We start from the raw sequence: 3,324 nt of genomic DNA, 5'->3' as shown, positions 1-3,324 counted from the left end.
TGTCTTTCCTACATCCTCATTCATTCTTTCTTTCTTTCATCAGATATTTATTGAGCACCTCGCATGCCAAGTCCCATGCTAAGTATTAGAGATACTAGGTTGAATGAAATATAGGCCAGGCCTTAGGAGGTATAGTGGAGGGACCAGACATTAAACCAGCATCTGCAAAGAGAGCTCAGCTTGTTCCCCGGGATCCTGGCCCATGCTGGTGGACTGAGGGAGGGAGGGCTCTATGAAGGATATTTTTGGGAAAAAGTATTTATCCATGGAAATTTCTCAGTACCTAAGGAAGGGCAATTTCAGGGACAACACAGGTTCTCTCACCTGCGAGTACCAATGTTTTTAAAGCACAGGCTCTTAATTGCTTCATGTCCTGACAAACCCATCATAAATTGAAAATACGGTAAACCAAAACTGTGTGTAATACACCTAACCTATCTAAGATCACAGCTTAGCCTCACCGACCTTACCTGTGGGCAGAACACTTACATGAGCCTATAGTTGGGCAAAATAATCTAACACAAAGCCTTTTTTTTAAAAAAATTTTTTTTAATGTTTATTTTTGAGACAGAGAGAGACAGAGCATGAATGGGAGAGGGGCAGAGAGAGAGGGAGACACAGAATCCGAAGCAGGCTCCAGGCTCTGAGCTGTCGGCACAGAGCCCGACATGGGGCTCGAACCCATGACCATGAGATCATGACCTGAGCCGAAGTCGGAGGCTCAACCGACTGAGCCACCCAGGCACCCCAAGCCTATTTTTTTTATTAAATTTTTTTTTTAACATTTATTCATTTTTTGAGAGACAGAGAGAGAGACAGAATGTGAGCGGGGGAGGGGCAGAGGCAGAAGGAGACACAGAATCCCAAGCAGGCTCCAGGCTCTGAGCTGTCAGCCCAGAGCCCCACCTGGGGCTCCAACCCGCAAAACGCTAGATCATGACCTGAGCCGAAGTTGGTCGCTTAACCGACTGAGCCACCCAGGCGCCCCGACAAAGCCCATTTTATAATAAAGTGTTGAGTATCTCATGCGATTTATTGAATACTGTACCAAAAGTGAGAAACGCATGGTTGTATGGGGGCCGAGTGGGGTGAGTGTGTCAGCTGTTGACCCTCATGGTCGCATGGCCACCCGGGAGCCGTGGCAGAGAATGGCGCCGCTCATCTCCAGCCTGAGAAAAGATGCAAATTCAAAGTTTCAAGTACGGTTCCAACCGAACGTGTCATTTTTGCACCGCCATCAAGACCAAAGCTCCTAAGTCGAACCATCCTGAGTAGGGGACCATCCGTACCCCCATCTTATGGACAAGGAAACTGAAATGCAGAGAGATGAATTCACTTGTCTAAATCCCTGAGGATTTAGGAAGCAACCCTTAGGTCTGTATCATTCAGAGCCCTTCTTGTAAGAGCTAATCTCTGCCAGCTCTAGAGAGATGGGCTTCGGTGAAGGAGCTGGTAAAAACTGACAAGGCCACGTCACTGGCCTCTCAGTGGCACACTATAAAACACCAGGTGCCACCGCCTGCAGCTGGGCGGTAGCTGGGGGCTACCGGGGTCAGCAGTGGTGGGAGGGGCTTCGGAGCCGCGGTGGAAGACAGTGCTGGTGGCCTCGGCGGTCACGGTGGGCAGCCAGTAGTCACCTCGTGGCACAATAGCTGACACTTATTGGGCACTTACACTGTACCAGACGCCAAAGTGCTTAGGATGGATTAACTTATCTCCTATTTATAATCCCCATTCTTGCAGATTAGGACACTGAGGCCCGGGAAGGGAAGATAACCTTCCCAGGTTATAGGTTGTAACCTTCCGTATCTAGTAAGTATGGGGCCGGCATGCACAGCCAGTACGTTGATTGCCGGGCTTGTGTGCTTCAGAACTGTGTGGTGCTGCCTGTCCTAGATGCCTATAAGGGATGTAACAGCTTGAAGTGTGCTTAGCCGATGGGTAGTGCACCCCAGGAAAGAAGAGGGCAGGCAAAAGTGCAAAAGTGGCTTTTGCAAAAGAGGGATTGCAAAAGTGGCTTCAGGACTCTGCAGCTCCTTCCTCCGGGAGACGAAGTCCGCTTCCCAGCTCCTTGAGTTTGCTTGGCCTCGTGACTTGCCCTGACCAAGAGAATATGGCGGAAGCCAGGGGGCACCAGTTCCAAGCCTAGGCCTCAAGAAGTCTTGCAGCTTCCGCTCTCCCCACCCTTGGGACCCTGCCGCCACAGAAAGAAGCTTGGGCAGGCTAGCCTGCCGGCTGAGAGATGCGTGGCCCCGTCAGTCACCCTCTCAGTCTGGCTGAGCCCGCCGTGTGAGTGAGGCAGTCCCAAAGGCCCCAGTGACCTGCCAGCTCACCACAGACACATAAGCCAGCCCAGCAGAGCCTGTGTAGAAGCCCTCCAGCTGACCCACGGAGTCGTGAGTAAATAAATACAAGTTTCTTGTTCTCAGCCGCTGCTGTGTGGCTTGTTATGTAGCCATAAATACAGCAAGAAATACCTCGAGGAGAAGGAAGATACGAAGTTGGAGGGAATTCCCACCAGGCGGTATGAATAAGTACAATCCCTTGAGGCAGGGAAAAGAGATTCAGAGGAAGATGACGGGGGAGAACCTGCCTGGGTCCCTCAGGACCCAGCACCTCACCTCTTCTCACTGCCACCAGGTGGAGAGGAATGGCAGTACTCTTCTGGAGAGAAATGACAAGATGGTGGGTGAAGAAGCTGTCAGCTGACTTTGGGAAGACAATCCCCAACCAGGCAGAGGTGGCCGCCTCTCCTCTCCACAGATACAGTGGTGGGTGCTGCGTGTGGACAGAGAGAGGCCTTGAGAGAGCCCCGTCCACCGTGGACAGACTCCAGCCGCTCCCATCTGGGTAGCAGGGATCCAGACAGCGAGCTGTGGGAGCCTCAACTCAAGCAGCAGCTGTGCGAGTGAGGAGTGGAAAGAGGGGAGAAATGCTTAGGATGTACCTTGGAGCCAACTGAAATGGGGGGAATGGCCACTGCGGAGGAGGGGCGGCCTAAAATAACACTGCCGTTCAGAGTACAAAAGGATGCCCGGCAACAAACAGAACAGATGGAAAGATTAAAGGATACTTACTAAGTGTCATCACCGTACAAAATGTACCTATTATGGTATAACCAAGTGTTTCTGGTGATGACATTGGTAATTTTTTGACGTAGCCTGCCATCTGCCCTTGCGTTGAAGGATCACCCTTCCTTGAGGGATTTGAATTTTAAAAAGAATCAAAGCCCGCAGGTAAAGGGGAGATCCTGTATTGGTAGAATTCCAGGCAGCCATTGAAAAGTGGAGCAAGGGTTTTTCTTTTACGCGGGCCACTTCCCCG

The 3,324-nt window shown here is 51.0% G+C and overlaps 1 long non-coding RNA gene across 1 annotated transcript; it reads right to left on the bottom strand.

The window, feature by feature from the left end:
* Positions 1–1,012: 1,012 nt before the first annotated feature.
* On the bottom strand, positions 1,013–3,041 carry LOC123580865. The gene is made up of 2 exons (XR_006703506.1): positions 2,622–3,041; positions 1,013–1,169 (listed from the first exon to the last, which is right to left on the bottom strand). It is a non-coding gene; the product is annotated as an uncharacterized LOC123580865 (long non-coding RNA).
* Between the last annotated feature and the right edge of the window lie 283 nt (positions 3,042–3,324).

The sequence above is a fragment of the Leopardus geoffroyi genome, chromosome A3 (assembly GCF_018350155.1).
Source record: "Leopardus geoffroyi isolate Oge1 chromosome A3, O.geoffroyi_Oge1_pat1.0, whole genome shotgun sequence".
In the NCBI taxonomy this organism is placed as follows: Eukaryota; Metazoa; Chordata; class Mammalia; order Carnivora; family Felidae; genus Leopardus; species Leopardus geoffroyi.
The sequence above is the reverse complement of the archived record's forward strand: the minus strand, read 5'-3'. Positions and strand labels throughout refer to the sequence as shown.